The sequence below is a fragment of the Trichechus manatus genome, unplaced genomic scaffold, assembly GCF_000243295.1.
Source record: "Trichechus manatus latirostris isolate Lorelei unplaced genomic scaffold, TriManLat1.0 scaffold00061, whole genome shotgun sequence".
Classification (NCBI taxonomy): Eukaryota; Metazoa; Chordata; class Mammalia; order Sirenia; family Trichechidae; genus Trichechus; species Trichechus manatus.
The window spans coordinates 1,554,860-1,570,638 of record NW_004443997.1 but is presented as its reverse complement, the minus strand read 5'-3'; the positions used below and the strand labels follow the sequence as shown (position 1 = coordinate 1,570,638).

The following is a 15,779-nucleotide window of genomic DNA, read 5'->3' as shown; positions in this document are numbered from 1 at the left end:
TATCATCGATGACCAGCGGCCGCCCAGCCTGGGCTGCAGAAGGCAGAGCAGATGGTGCCCTGGATAATGTCAGCTCCTGTCCCAGCCCTGACCCAGCTTTCCAGGCTGCATTGCCCTCCCCTCCTCGAGCACAGCAAGTCACAGCCTCCAGATTCCAGCACCAGAGAGGCTGCCCTGAGTCAATGGTAGGGAATCTAAGAGGGCACCTGCTGCAATGACAGGGCCAGGACCACACCTTGGAGGGGGCACATCTGCAGGCACCTGTCTGCTGTGCAGGGCACCAACTCCCTTAAGTTATGATGTACGCGATGGGTGGAGAGGTGCTCTTTTCCTGGGAGTAAAGCCCGCTTCGCAGGCACGCAGCTGGCCCAGACCTTCCCACCACCTTCCCTGTGCTCTCGGCCCCACGCCATCCTCCACCACACCCACAACACTATGCTCCCTGCACATCCGGAGCACTCATGCTTGAGAGCTTCACCCACTGTGTCCTCACCACCTGGAGCCTCCATACACCTCCCCCACCTCCTCAGAGGCATCCCCATCCACCCCTCTGCCGTCCCCTCTTCAAGGCCTGCCCGAAGACCTCCAGGCCAGAGTCGTGGCTCTCCCCACCCTCTTTCAGGGGCGTCACTCTCTTCCCCTGCAAGAGCAAGGCTGCTCTCATTTATTGAGTGCCTACTGTGTGCAGACATCAGAGTATCCTCACAATAGCCTTGTCAGGGTAGGGATTGTGTCATCCCCAGGGGACAGGCGAGGAAAATGAGGCTCAGAGAGGGGAAGTCACATGCTCTAGGCCCCTAGCTAGGCCATCTCCCTTCAGAGCCTGCCCTCTTCACTCGAGGCTGCTGCCCTTCCCACCCTCCCTCTCACTTCTTAGCAGCTGCCCAAGTACCACTGGGCATTCCCCCTCCCTGGAGGCTGCCAGAGCAACCCGTGTCCCAGGTGGCACAGAGCTAAGTCCCCTGGGGAGTGTGCCACAGCAGGGGGTGAGCAGCTGGCCTATGGTCCTGCCGCTACCAAAACCACTGTGAGTCCCAAAGCCTCTAAGTGCTGAGGGGTTTCTAAAATGCCTTGTTTCAGAAACAACTGGCACAAACTGTTTTAGATGAAGAAAATATTTTTCCTTCACTCAAGATATAAAATTTTAAAAAAGAGCGCATGTTTGGAGAGAGTGGGTTTCTCCCACGGCAGACAAGGTATATGGGAGTGGACCCGCTGAGTTACTACTCTGTGGGCCCGCATGAGAGGCAGCAGCCACCACATACCGTTCTGAAGACACTGCCATTTGTTGGGGCCCTGGGTCAGCATCCAGGCTGGAAGTGGGCACCCCGTACTCCTCAGCCAGCCCAACTGCAGCCCCATGTGACCCAGTGTCTAGAGACCACATGCACTGGGCCAGGCCTTGGGTCTCTCGCTTCACACAGGCTAACCTGAGCCTCATGGTGGCTGGCAAACAGTGGCCCTTCTTCGTTCTGCAGGCTCCATGAGGCCAAACCACCAGCTTGGGTCCTACCTATTCAAGAGTAGAGCTGGGCTCTGAGGCCAGGTCTGTGTGCTCGTAAGGCTTTTCCTCTCTCTGGACTACCCTCTCTGGCATTCAGTTGGCTTGTGCTTTCTCAAGGGTGACCTGGAGAGACCACCAAGGCCATGACTCCATGGCTTTCTCTGCTCACTGTCTCCTCTGACGGAGGAGCTCACTGGGAGGGACAGAGAACGTGGGGTGTACAAAGTCACTTAGGGGTGACATTTGCTCAGCAGGAGGTCCACAGCTTGGCACAGGGGTGTTCAGGTCAGGACCACTGGGCAGCTGGGAATGGCAGAGTCAGGCTGGGAGCCACATACCCGCACGGCCAGTGAAGGCTCAGGCTGCAGGACACAGCTGACAGAGGAGGACTGTGCCTCCAGGGAACCAAACAGAGGGCTGGATGGAGGGAGGACAGGAGCTAGATGGGCAAGACAGGAGGCCAGGGTGGGCGGTGGGCAGAGGGGCACTCCTTGGCCCAGAAAGCGTGCTCTCCTCTTCTTCCCACACCAGCCTGGCCCCAGCTTCACAAAGGCTGGCCATTTTCCTGCTGTGGCTCCTACAGGGTGATCTTTCTGAATTTCCCTGGGCTCTGCCAGCTGTCTGCCTGTGCGCTACTGCTCCTGGTGAGCTTTCACATCCAGACCAAACCATCACGGAAAAGCAACCAACGAGCAAGGATCCAAGCGAGCTGCTCTGCTACCTGCCAAAGCTACAGCTTCTGAAGCCAGGACACTGGGCCTGGGAGACAGAGAAGCCAACTCTGTTCTCCGTCAGGAATAAGAGCCAACTCAGGGCTAAGAGATCTGTATCTTCAGGTTGCCCAGTGGTTCGGGAACTTAGGGCTGAATATCACTGTGCATTCCTCAGCAAAGGGTGCACCCAGGCCTCCCTGGCTAAACGGGCAGAAGCAAAGAGCTGCTACAGACTGTGGAGCACGGAAGAGCAATGGGAGCCCGGCTTCCATAGCTGAGTGAGGAGCTCTGAAATGGGGCAGCTCTTGGAACAGTGGGCCACGTGGAGTGAATGACTGTGAATAAGCACCTAACCAACTCAGATACAACCATCTCTAGAAAAGAACTGATTCCTAAAATAATCAATTTAAAATTGGCCATTGAAAACCCCAAGTGGTACAGATCTACTATGACACATATGGGGTTTCCATGAGACGATCTGATAGCAACCAGTCACCAGTTTCACTAGCGACACTGAAGACTTCTCTTATTTGTTAAAAGAGAATAAATCCACGAAACTCAGGTTACCAATGTATTACAAGACAGCAGACACAACTTCTCTGTCCATTGTGGCCATTCCATCTTGCTTCCGATGTGGCCTTCTTGTTCATGACTAGTTTCTTAAGTGTAGTAGTTTCCTACTGCTACTGTAACAAATTACCACACACTTAGTGGCTTAACACAACACAATTTATTATTCTAGAGCTCTGGAAGTCAGAAGTCCTAAAATCAAGGTATTGGCACAGCTGGTTCCTTCTGGAAGGTCTAGGGGAGAATCTGTTCCTTTGCCTTTTCTAGCTTCAAGAGGCCGCCTACATTCCTTGGCTTGTGGCCCCTTTCCCATCTTCAAAGCCAGAAGAGTAGCATCTTCTAATCTCTCCGACTCTGGCTATCTTGCCGCTCTCTTTTAAGGACCCTTGTAATTACATCAGGCCCACCCAGATAATCCAGGATACTCCTCCCACCTCAAGAGCCTTAACTTACTCATATCTGAGAAGTCCCTTTTGCCATGTTCACAGGTTCCAGGAATTAAAACATGCACATCTTTGGGGCCATTATTTGGCTGACCACATGGAATTGAGCGGCTGAACGCCTCTACTTCTACCATGTGTTGCACTCTCACCCTCTTGTTGATTATTACAGTTTGGTTTACTGCCCTGGGGATGGTCCCCGGGAACTGCATGCTCTCTAGCTCATCACTGGGGCTCCCTCCTGGGCACAGAGCTCTCACCAGTCCCCCATCTTCTCCTCTAAGCCTGACACATGCGCTCTCCTGACTGCTCTGGCCGTCTGCCTGGCTCAATTCTGGGAGAAGATGCCTGGGACAGGGGCAGAGCCCAGTTCTGGGCCAGGCTGTCCTTCTCCCAATTCCACGTGGCTGTGACCAAGTGCACTAGTTCACATATTAGGGGCGTTATTCCTTCTCACCCTAGGGTTGGCAGGAAGGTTCGATGTGGACAAGGATGTCATGACCCCAGTGTGCGGCCCGCACAGAGCTGGGACTCACACTTACCTGCTCCCTGGGCCCCGGCCCATCACTGTCTCCGTCAACTCAAATCAGCACAGAAGTTGGGACAATGAGGGGATTCCTCTGCATTTATTGCACCACCTCCCCCTACTCCTACCACGTGCTCCCCCACCCCCCCCGCCAGGGGCTCTTCTTGAACTCTTGAATAACCTCCCAATGTGGCTAAGGAGCCAAGTGGGGACCTACTGAGGCCCCCTTCCATTGGGAAGCTCCTGAGAAGGAGCAGTTGCTGTGGTGACAGCCAATGCAGGGAGGCAGGTGAGCTATTTTCAGAAGTGAAGCTTTTTTCACCTTTGGAGGAAAATGGAACAAGTTTCTCGGCAGGGAACCCCTGTCAGGGGGCAGCTTTTTGAAACCGAGAAACCAAAAGGCTGCACAGGCTGGTAGCAGGGGTAAGGGCATGGGGAGTGACACAGTGGTGACGCAGGAGCCAGAGGCTGGCTTGCTCCTCTGGGGAGTCTGGCTCCACCCTCAACTGCCCACCGGCTCCTGGGGTTAAGTCTCAGGATGACCAGTGGGGCCCTCCCCCTCACCTCTCACAGGCCATGGCTGGAGATGAGTGACAGCAGCCCAGCGTCACCCCCTTCCCTGGGTCTCACAGCTGAGAAGGGGCCCCAGGACAAGAGCAGTGGAGGCCTGACCTTGGCCAGTGCTCGCCTGCTTCCAAAGCTGGACTGGGCCAGGCTTTGGGGGAGGTGGTGCTAAGATGGGTCCTGACAGGGACAGAGCTACAGCAGGAAGGCCAGAAGGTATCGGGGGCGGGCAGTGGAAAGAGCAGGGGTCCAGCAGGCTCCTGAGCAGGGAGGGGCAGGTGAGAGTGGTTCCAAGGTCTCAGAAAGCTACCCCTCGGTGCCAAGAAGGAGGGATGCCCTGCACACACCCCCAGCAAGGACTGCACGGCGTCCATCTTGCCTCTTTAGCCCATCCAGGTGCCACACATGGAGACCTGGCAGCCCTCAGTGCTCTCACAGGCGCACACCTACTTCTGAGCTGGGGAACACACGGTGCAGGGGTTTCTTTCCTCCCCTCCTCTGCCTGGCCCAGCCCAGGGTCACTCCAACTGAGGAGCCACTCCTGAGGCCTGGGATCCCTTCCTGGGGCTCCCCAGCACTGGGCCCTTGAGCAGGCTCTGGCCAACGGGAGTAACATTTGTGGCTACTAACGTTAAAAGAGAACTTGGCTTCTTTGAGGACAAGGCTCAGAACTTGCTCATCTCTGCGAGGCCAGCAGCAAGCTTGGCACTTGGCAGACAGACCAGGCAGTGTCCTGGGGAGACCAAGGAAGAGACCCTCATCCACTCTCTAGGAGAGGGCAGGGGAGGCAGAGACACATGGGAACGCAAACAGCCACCTAGGCCGGCACCAGGCAGGTGGGCTGGTAGACAGCCAAGGGGTGCTGTCAGTGGGGGCAGGATGCCTGTCCTGTGTTTCCTTGCTCACCCTGGGCTGGCCCCACCTGGCACTCCTGCTCGCAGGGCCTGTTATGGACTGAATTGTGCCCCCTCAAAAAATGTGTGTCAACTTGGCTAGTCCAGGATTCCCAGTACTGTGTGACTATCCACCATTTTGTCATCTGATGTGATTTTCCTATGTGTTGTAAATCCTAACCTCTATGATGTTAATGAGGCAGGATTAGAGGCAGTTACGTTAATGAGGCAGGACTCAATCTACAAGATCAGGTTGTGTCTTAAGTCAATCTCTTTTGAGATATAAAAGAGAGAAGCGAGCAAAGAGACAGGGGAACCTCATACCACCAAGAAACAAGAGCCAGGAGAATAGTGCGTCCTTTGGACCTGAGGTTCCTGTGCTGAGAAGATCCTAGACCAGGGGAAGATTGATGACAAGGACCTTCCCCCGGAGCCAACAGAGAGAAAAAGCCTTACACTGGAGCTGGTGCCCTTCTAGCCTACTAGGCTGTGAGAGAATAAACTTCTCTTTGTTAAAGCCATCCACTTGTGGCATTTCTGTTATAGCAGCACTGGACAACTAAGACAGCACCCATGACCCAACTGTTCGGCAGTGGATCTAATCATACCTAAGGCACTGCAAGATGAGCCCTAGCCTGTGGCGCTCCCTTGGGCCAGCAGCACGGTTTACTGGATGTTAACTGCCATCCCTTCCGTCTCTGCTGAACTGAGTCTGACTATACAGGCGAGGGAGGGGCCCTGGCAGCTTACCAGGTGGTGGCCTTGTTCCCCAAGTGGCCACTCCTCCCTGGGGCTCCCACCCAGGACTCCTGAACACACTGTGGTAAGGTGCTTATTCCATCCTGAGAACTATGGACTTTAACCAGGGAGTGTGATCGATCTTTTTGCATCTGGCTGTCCAAAGAGACCTAGGGGGAGCCCTGGAGAGGCAAACACAGAATGGCAAAAAACAACCACTTATACTCTGCATGGTTAGTGCTTTAAACACTCAGTGACAGCAGGTTTGGTGAGTCTTATTTAGATTTCTGAAGGTTTGTTCAGCTGCTGGGCTTGATTACAGAATCCTGTTAGCGGATGCTAATTCCAGCTCGTTGTCATCGAGTCGATTCCAATTCATAGAGACCCTACAGGACACAGTAGAGCTGCCCCATAGGGTTTCTAAGGCTGTAGTCTTTACAGAAGCAGACTGCCACATCTTTCTCCCATGGAGTGGCTCATGGGTTTGAACCGCCCACCTTTCAAGTTAGCAGCTAAGCACTTAACCACTGCACCCCAGAGTTCCTTATGCTAATACCAGAGAGAAATAAATATGCCTCGAGGCGGACAGTTCATGTGGCTGGAAAGTGACCTCGGTGGGTCTGACAGTGAACAACCTGGATGGCTGGTGCCCAGTGATCGTCTACAGTGTGCTTACATGTGTTGTGCCATTTATACATATTACAGTCATTCTGCAAGTGTCCCCGAGAAGACCAGCTTGTGCTGCGCTAAAGAGTGTGCCCAGGGTCCCATGGCTCCTAAGTGGTGGAGCTGGGATTGGTGCCACCATCTTTACAAATCCTGGTGGCACCTGCCATCCCGCTTAGTGGGGCATTGGAGGACCGGAGACCATAGCAGCAAACCAGTCCAGGAGCCACGGGACAAGGTGCGGCCCTGTGCCCAGCCCTGAGATAAACCTGGACTCTGCAGTGCCCTCCTTTAACAGACTCTGCCCAGACCTGGCAGGTGAGGAGGTGTGCCCTGCCTGGGCATGACACTGATCTTCTGTCCAGGGGGAGGACTGCCTCCCTTAGCCTAGATTGGCAAGGGAGAGCCTGAGGTCTTCCAGAAGCTTCTAAGAGAACAGGGAGCCAAGGCTGTTCAGAGGCTCAGACAAGGATTCTGTGGGTGGTTAGGCCAGAGTTGGGTGGGGTGGGGCCCTGAGAGGGCTTCTGGGGGGAGGTGGCGGCCTTACAGCTACACACTGCAGGGTGGTAAGCGTGGCAGCGGGTGGCATGGGAGGAGGAGGCCGCTCCAGGGAGAGGACAGAGCAGGAGCAGCAGGACAGAGGTGGGCCAAGGCCACTGCAATAAGTGTAAGCTGGCCTCAAGTGCAGTGATCAAGAGACAGAAACAGAGTCGGAGAGACAGGTGGGGAGCTCTCGGTGCTAGAGGATAAAGCATGTGGGCCAAGGGCTCCTAGGGATGAGGCAGCCCCCCTGAGGCACAGCCTGTCCTTTCTGTTCTGGGGGACCAAAAAGGAAAGCAGACCCTTCTGCCTTCCCCGAGTGGGCTCCATGGAACACTAGTCCCGCAGGGTGTTGTATAAAAAAAGGAATCTGCAATTAACACATTGGAACTAGGATGTACAACGGGCCCATCACCCAAGGAGGTAAGGGATCACAGGCTCCGAGAAACTGGGCCCTGAGAACACTGGAAGGTATGTCAGGATATAATCTGTTGGAAAATCAGGTAATAATAAATAATACATTGTGAAAACCTGGTAGATGGAAAACACAGCCAGGAGCCTCAGCATCATCTTGATCCTTGAGGCCTCTCTGTGGGCCCACTCCCTCTTGCTGCCTCACCTGGTGACCAGCACAGGTGTGCTGAGGGTCAGACCACATCCAGGCTGTCCAAGGCGTCTCTGAAACTCCTCCAGGAGAGGGCACAGGGATGGTGTCCTCACCAGGGTCAGGGATCAAGGCTGTGGGTGGGACTAAAGGTCAGGGGAGGCAGGTACCTTCATCTGAAGGCCAGTATGTGGGGCAGCTGAACCTCCCATCTTCACCAGTTCACTGGGACCCCGGGGCCAGCTGGAGAGACCAGAGAGCAGTGGAAGGCTGGGCAAAAGTCACGTTCCCTCCCTCTCACTGAAGGGGTCCGGGGCTCTGAGAACTGGGCACAAGTTCAAAGCCACGTGGACGCTGAAAGGCAGGGTGAAGAGTAAGTGCATGTGCAGGCGGTAAAGATGCCGAACGGGCTGGGCTGCCCACTCTGCAGAGAAGGCTGTGACCAGGAGCCACATGGCTGTCCTCAGAATGAGGACACACTGGGTAGCCGGGCCCACTTCCAGGGAAATGAACATGGGTGCAGAGATGGGAGCAAAAATAGAGGCATGTGCTCCAATTAAGGTGTCTGCTATGATGCTAAAGCAAGCCTGTTGCCCACAGCCTGCTGCCGGCCAGCAGAGCACCCAACACACCTACCTCTACCACAACCAGAGTGAGGGTACCTGTCCCCGATGTAGTGCCAGGGTAGCTGACTGTGTCTCCAGGGCCACCCGGGCTCACTTGCCCAGGTTTGAGTCTTGCCCCAAGCCCACCTCCCAAGTTCTTGAGGCTGTTGTGCTGTAGCCTACTTCCCTGCTTCCCACCTGAGCCCCTGTGAGGCTGAACCTCTCCCAAGCACTGAGGCTCCCTTCCCTGGCCCAGTGATGTTGAAACCAGAAGACCGTCTGCGTCTCAACACGGTGTGTGTCTCCCGAGGCTCTGACCCCCAGGTTGGTTTCTGTAAGCCTTCCCCACCTAGCCCAGGCACCACTGCAGGCCTCTAAACCTGCTTGTCCATCTGCCTGCTACCTTATTCACTCAGAAACACCCACCTGCAGGCTTGGCCTCCTGGTCAAGGGGGCAGTTTGGTGACTTGGGGGCAGGAAGGAATCGTTATTTTTAAAAAGCTTCTCCAGGAGGTTTTACACTGCAGACAGAGTAAGAACTACTGGGTTAGATGCTGTCTAAGATCCCTGTAGCTGAAACAGCCCCAGCATGCTCAACCGCTGATCAAAAGGTTGTAGTTAACCCGCAGGTACCTCAGAAGAAAGGCCTGGTGATCTACTTCTGAAAAATCAGCCACTGAAAACCCTATGGATCACAGTTCTACTCTGACACACATGGGGTCACCATGAGTTATAAGTGACTCAATGGCAACTGGAACTAGAGATGGAAGCAGATGAGGAAACCAAGGCTGACGGGCTCATTCACTTGCCCAAGGCCACAAAGCTCATTTAGGGGAGCCAGGTATCCTGGCTGTGGCATGTTCCTTCTCTCCATTGACCTTGGTTGCCTGGCTGATGGTTGTGAGGTCAGCAATCCCTGACCAATGAGAAGGATCCATACGAGGAGACGTGTCTGTTCAGGTATTTCATTTCACTCAATGCAAACATCTGTCTCAGGGCCAAAGCAAATGAGACTAAATTCTACAGCAAGCATCTGGCGATCCACCCATAAGAACCCAGGGATGTTTCAAACCACGCCAGTGTTGTTGAGCAGGTCACTGGAAACTACTAGGTTACATTTTCCTGGCATGAAGACAGGCACACTCCTTCTCCTTGGAAATCATCAGATGCTCACGTAATCACGCTAAAGACTTTCCATGTGCCCGGCCTCTAGGTATGGGTGATGGAGACAGCGTGGCCTCCCAGATGCCCTCGGCAAGGCCAAGACTAGGTGGCTACCACCCCAGCTGCGTGAGGCAGAGGCCCTGGGTGGGGCCAGGACTGGGTGTCCACCCCTACCAGCTGTGTGGGTAGGCCACACCCCTCCTTGGCCTGCTGGGGTGCCATGCTGCCCCCAACTGTCTACTTTCTTGCCTGTCTTTTAGGCGGGGAGCCCCCAGAAGGGCAGGGCTGCATCTGCCGGTTGATACTCACCCCACAGCTCAGTAGGAGTCTGTGGAATGAATGAATACATATAACATGATGAAGGTATGAGTGGTGATGGGGATTACAGGGTTTAGGGGTTAGAAGACGAGTCTGGGTTTAGGGTTTTCCTTTGTGCCGCTTCTGCCTCTTGAGCCAACAAAGCTTTCAAAAGTAAAGTGCCCCAAAGTTTTCTTTAAACCAAACAATAGCTTAGCTTATTTACTAAAGAATATTGCCTTGAGCAATGTGCTCTTTTAAAAAAGAACTATCTATATGGGATCAAACTGACAACAGCAACTGGAAAGGTTAGATAGGAAGCTTAGGGGGCAGTGAGATTCTGTTAATGGGGGAGGAACAATTCGGAAAAGAGGGTGAGAATGATTGTATAACTTAAAGAATGTAATCAATGTCACTGAATTATACATGTAGAAATTGTTGAATTGGCGTGTGTTCTGCTATATATATTCTCAACAGCAACAAAAATAAATCATTTAAAAAAAAAGTAAAGTGAATCACAGCCTCATTGCTGTGATTTGCTCCCTTGGCCAGGCCTTGGCCACGTCATTGGCCCTGCAAAGATCCTCTTTTGGCTGCTGCAAACCTTCTCTGGGAGCCCTCTGTCCCTCTGGCTGTTGTGTGGGAGAGTGGGCAGGGAGCGGGGGGCACGGATCACATGCTGACTCTGTGGGGAGAGTGAGTGAAGGGAGCCAGGGTCCCTCCCTGTGGGAGAATCTCATACTCTGCTTAAGACCTACAGGCAAGCATGTGTCTATCTTAGTCATCTAGTGCTGCTATAACAGAAATACCACATGTGGGTGGCTTTAACAGAGAGAAATTTATTCTCTCACAGTTTAGGAGGCTAGAGGTCCAAATTCAGGGTGCCAGCTCCAGGGGAAGGCTTTCTGTGTCGGCTCTGGAGGAAGGTCCTTGTCATCAATCTTCCCTGGTCGAGGAGATTTTCAGCACAGGGACCCTGGGTCCAAAGGATGTGCTATTCTCCTGGCTCTTGTTTCTTGGTGGTATGAGGTCCCCCTGTCTGTCTGCTTGCTTCTCTCCTTTAAATCTCAAAAGAGATTAAGACAAAACCTAATCTTGTAGATTGAGTCCTGCCTCATTAACATAACTGCTTCTAATCCTGCCTCATTAACATCATAGAGGTTAATATTTACAACACACAGGAAAAGTCACATCAGATGACAAAATGGTGGGCAATCACACAATACTGGGAATCATGGCCCAGCCAAGCTGACAGATATTTTTTGGGGACATAATTCAACCACGATAGTGTCTCAAATGAATGAGGGGAGAAAGCAGGGTGATTTCCCAAGAGACACTCTCTCCCTTTTACAAGTCGAGCAGACCCAGAAACCCCACTTTGCTATTTATCAGCCCTGTGACCTTGTACAGTTAGTTAACATCTTAGCCCTCAGTTCCTCATTTGTAAAATGGGTTAATGTCTATAAAGTGTTTAACACGGTGCCTGGCCACAGTGAGGAGCCCAGTGTTGGCCATTATTACTATTACTGTCTGGCTATAAAAATGATCGAGGCTCAAGGTGGAAGAATCAAAAGGCTCTACAGAGACAAGAAAAGCATAAGGTAGCAAAGAGATAATAACCCACAAACCTCCCCGAGATAACCTTGGTTGACCTGTCTGAAGCTGGTGGTGACACTTGGCTGCCCACTGTCATTTGCAACCCAGAATGGGGACAACTCCCTTGTTCTGATTCCGTGACTGCCAGGTGACCAAGGAGAGCACCCACATACGAGACCCTTGGGGGCCAGGATGGAAGATGGGAATGCTTGTCACTTGAAAGGCATGATCCCGCAGTCCAGACACGCTTGGATTCAGGTTAATAGAACTCCCCACTCCCTGCCAGCCAGGGTGCCTGGAGTAAGGTCTTGAGCCAGGCCTGGGCAGAAGGGGCCGCCTGAAGCCTACCCAGAGAGGGCCGTCGCTACTGGCAACACCAAACTAGGAATCTTGGTAGAAGCGTATTTAAACAGGCTTGGGGAAACGCCTCGAGAAGGGGGTGGGGAATTCTGTCCATGCAGCTTGGAGCCAGCACGTGCCTCCAGGGTTTGCAAGCACCCGAGCATTCTTTTGTAGTACACAGGAGCAGCGGACAGTCCTCCCTGATGGTACATCATCCTCAGGAAACACAGAGCGCCTTCGAGTTGCTGAGTGCTATGAGCTTCTACTGAGATGTACTTGGGAGAGGCTGGTGGGGTGGGTCAGCAAGGCTGAGGAGGGCACTTCAGCCACTGGAAGACTAAGGCCTTTCCAGTTCCCAGTCTAGTTCTTTATTTTCCACGTTCTCGGGTCAGCAGGAAGACACTGGGGGGCAGGTCCTCAGCTTAAGTGTCAATATGGCCCCCACAAGCTGTGAGACTTTGAACAGGTCCCCTCCTTCTCTGGACCTCAGTGTTTACTCCTGTTAAAGGAGGGGCCTCCAAGGGGCAGCCATACACTCCTCTGAAAACAGGCAGGTGCTCGAGGCCTGGGCTGGGGCTCCTCGTAAATCCTCTGGGAGCAGTTAGAAGAAACAGCTGCATGCAAGAAGCCACCCCAGCTTTGACGATGGCAGCAGAGTTGCTCACTTACGAAGAAAGTTTGGGAGTTGGACCGAGGTCAGGATCCTGGGGTGCATCAGGCCACCGACGAGGGGCAGATAACTGAGTGTGTGCAAGTATAGCCCCAGCATACAGGCAGGCCCGGGTCTGCCATCAGGAGTCAGGGCCCAAGGCTCAGAGCCAGAGCGGGAGAAGGAAAAGGGGCTAAGGGAAGGCCTGAAGTAGAAAGGACTCAAGAGGATCCTTTGTCAGCACCCCTCTCTGCCCCTCTGCACTGCCCCTTCCTCAGGAAGCAGCTTCCAGGGAGGCTGTGTCCCACCCAGGCCCACCGGACCCCCGGCCTCCACACATGCACCTGCTCCACTGAGCCTGCAAGTCGCTGCTCACAGCAAGAAGCCCTGGCCATGAGGATGGGTGCAAACAGCACAGTACAGGTGGTGCCCAAGTATTTGCTTCAGGGCTTTGAACCGGTTCCTGGTTCAATCATGGCCGAGGAAGTGACGCCGGAACAGACTTGAATTTTAAAAATTTGGGTGAACCAGAACCATGACTGGAACGGGAAAAAGTATGAGTCAAAGCCCTAGAAACTTAATCTTCCTCTTAGAAAACAAGGGCAGCATATGTGTTGGATAGCAAGCAAATCTCTTGCCCACTGGATTTTGCAGAGTTGGAAATGGCAGTGCCCTGATCAAAGATGGCGGCCGACTGCACTGCTTCGAATGTGTGTCACTCTCCTCAGTCCTGGCAATAATCCAATCTCACGCATCGGGCTCCTGAAGGGGCTCACTATTCCTCTTCTGAATCTCCCAGGGCTTCAACCTCTGATTTTTCCCATTCCGGTTATGGTTCCAGATCACCCAAATTTTCAAAAATCGGGTCTGTTCCAGTGTTGCTTTGTCCGCCATGACTGAACCAGTTCAAACTAGTTCAAAGGCTTGGTTTGCTTGGTGCAAAGCCATCTGAGCAGTTGCTGCAAAGAAGGAGAATCAGTCTCATATTATTAAGTCCCCAGAAAAGTCTACATTCAGGAGGTGAGCTGCTGAAGAGGAGCTTGGCCAAAGACAAAGGAGGTAGGTCTTGGGTAGCTCCTTTCCTTAAGAAAGTGAGGATGACCGACATGACCCCAGCCTCCCTGACAGCCCCCTGCCTGACCACCTGCTGACCCAGCCACCTTTGGGAGAGAACTGCTTCATACAGGGCCAGCTACTTCATCCTCTGGGTTCTTGGCTGTTAACATTTCTTCGTGTAAATTAATAATTGGTTTTAATTTTCTAAAAGAAAATTAGAAATCTCAAGATGCAATGATATTTGTCAAGAAATGGAAGGTGACTAATCGTCCCTAAGAAATGAAGGGTGCTATTTCCAACTGACAAGTCCTGGTGACTAGGAGCTGGTGCCTGGGCAGGAAAGACCGAGTCAGGGAACCTTCTGGGCTGGAGGGGTTGCAGTGGTGGTGAGGGCCATGGCGAGCCCAGGTGAGGGAAAAGCCAGCAGGGATGGAGGGGTGGAGGGGCAGGATGCAAGAGTGGGAAAGAAGACCCCAATATCAGGGTGCAGCTGTGCCATCATGCCCTCCACTCCAGTTCTGGGGACTCCACTACTCAAAGGCTGCTCTCTGAGCCTATAGGGCAGGTCCTCATAGGTCCCCAGAGCCTGGATGGGACCTTCCCATCCACTGCAGAGCCACTTCATGCCCATGGACCTCTCATCACAGGCTGTGGCGCTGAGGAAGAAACCTGGGCACACCCAACAATACGCACCCCATGCAGTGCTATGAGGATGTCTGAACATGATCTGGCAAAATTCAAAACCCCACAGTTGGGTGGCTAAGCCACCAGGCCCTATCTCCTTGAATTACAACCAGATCATCTGCAGAGATCCAACACCTTTGGGCCAAGTTTCCACCTAAGGCCTATTTCAAATTGGCTCTGTGGAACCCATGATGGTCTGGGTAGGGCTCTCTTTAATAGGTCACCCTGTGGCTGAGAACTTTCTGGTGTCCTGGCCCCAATCCCACCCTATGCTGCAAGGGACAGGGAGGACGTAGTGGGGGCCACGGGGCCTTTGGGAGGGCTGTGCTGAGAAATAAAGACCACTTAGGACCAGAAGGGCCTCGGGCCTCAGATTGACTGTGTCCTTGGAAAGGCCACTTTTCTGAAGCAAGTGGGTTTATGGCAGGGTCCCAAGTCATATGAGGGCAGCGGCGGCGGCAGCAGCAGCAGCAGCCACTGTCCTCGCAACATAAAGTCACTTAACAGTTCACTAAGGACCTTGCCAGACATTTCTCCGTTAATGTCCTCACACCCCAGGTTGGGGGCTCTACTTCTGGCCCCATTTAATAGTCAGGGTGCTGATGGTCAGTGAGATGACCACCGTCACCTGACAGATGGCACTGGGTCTGGGATTTGACCCTAGGCTTTCTAAGGCCAAGACCATATGGTCTACACTTCCCTTCCTCCCTCCCCCACCATGTTGTGTGGATTCAGACATTACCCAGGTTCTGGGCTTAGCCGATGCCCAGGCCAAAGGCTCACATATTTTGCTCCCCAGGCTCCCAGGGGCCAGAGCACTCAGGGACCCAGCCTGACTGGGATCCCGAGAAGGAACTGCCAGGGCAGTGGGCATGGAAGGCAGAAGACAAAGGAACAGCATCTTTAAAGTGCTGGAAGGCATATAAGAAATCTGTCGACCTGTTACATGCCCCATAAAAGTATTCTTCAAAAATGAAGGTGCAACAAAAATATTTTCAGAAAATGAAATCTGAGGGGATTTGTTACTAGCTGACCTACACAACAAGAAATGCTAAAGGAAATTCTTTAAATTGAAAGAAAATGATACCAGATGGAAACTCAGATCCAGACACGGGAATGAAGAGTGCTGGAAAAGATAAATATGTGAATAAGTTCAAAGCATGCTGGTTTTCTCATTTTTAAATTTCATTTAAAGGTAACTGACTATATGAAGCAAAAAAGAAACAAGTATACTGCAGGGTTTATAACATATGCAAAAGTAAAACATGGGACAGTACAAAGATGGGGGGCAATGGAAGTACACTGTTGTAAGGTTCTTAACCTTATACGTGAAATGATGTTATCTGAAGAAAGACTGCAATAACTTAAAGATGCATAATGTAAAGCCTAGAGCAACCACTAAGAAAAGAGATGTATAGCTTATTAACTAACATAGTAAGAGGAAAGAAAACTGAATACTAAAAATAATAGAAGGCAGAAAAAGAGGACGAAAGAACAAAAAACAGATGAGACAAAAAACCAAATAGCAAAATGGGAGATTTGAACCCAACCATATCAATAATTGGAGCCCTGGTGGCATAGTGGTTAAGAGCTATGGCTGCTAACCAAAAGGTCAGCAGTTCGAGTCC

General features: G+C 52.6%; 1 protein-coding gene across 2 annotated transcripts in view; it reads right to left on the bottom strand.

Moving 5' to 3' along the window:
* Positions 1-15,779, bottom strand: part of OSBP2 (oxysterol binding protein 2) — a 211,845-nt gene that overhangs the window by 36,002 nt on the left and 160,064 nt on the right. The gene's annotated exons all lie outside the window — the stretch shown is intronic.